Raw genomic sequence first — 831 nt, 5'->3', positions numbered from 1 at the left:
TGAACATTTTGGCGGCGTTATGCAAATCTTCCCAGATAGTGATGTAGATATGTGGGGGCGTGTTAGAATGAGCCGTTTTAGGGGGGCGTGGCAGAGTCTTAACTTTGATAAAGAATATCTCTTTGGTTTTGAGACTTTAGTCTTTGCAACTTCAGGGATCTTATCTATGCACAATCAGCTTGTAACACTCCAAAGAGAAAGGAAAACTTGAAATCGCATCATATGACCCCTTTAAAAAATCTTAAGACTAGAATCATACTAGTAACAACTGGAATGCACAATTGTCTTAAAAATTGGCACTAGTGTCTCTTCAGACTATTAAAACTGGAATAGAGTCAGTAACTATTTGAATAGTTACTAGTAAATAAAAAAGTTATAGTGTCTGATGAATATTTAATATTGAATTGATATATTCTAGTCAGTATTGGATTACTTACTAATATTTAAAATATTAGTTATTAGATTAGTAGCCTATTTGGAAGGGATCAATATTATTTAATGTGATGCTCATATACATTCTGACTGATTTGAGGTACATCTGTCCAAAGACTACTAAGCCATCAGGATATCTGTGCCTGTAGCAATACAGGTGCATCTCAATAAATTAGAATGTCGTGGAAAATTGGTGGGTTTTTGTTAAATGTGAGCCAAAATCATCACAATTAAAAGAACCAAAGACTTAAACTACTTCAGTCTGTGTGCTTTGAATTTATTTAATACACGAGTTTCACAATTTGAGTTGAATTACTGAAATAAATGAACTTTTCCAGGACATTCTAATTTATTGAGATGCACCTGTAGTTATATAAAAGTATTATTTTCTTGTCATGC

The sequence above is a fragment of the Sinocyclocheilus rhinocerous genome, unplaced genomic scaffold, assembly GCF_001515625.1.
Source record: "Sinocyclocheilus rhinocerous isolate Xijiao unplaced genomic scaffold, SAMN03320098_v1.1 scaffold1234, whole genome shotgun sequence".
Classification (NCBI taxonomy): Eukaryota; Metazoa; Chordata; class Actinopteri; order Cypriniformes; family Cyprinidae; genus Sinocyclocheilus; species Sinocyclocheilus rhinocerous.
Note: the sequence above shows the minus strand (reverse complement) of the source record.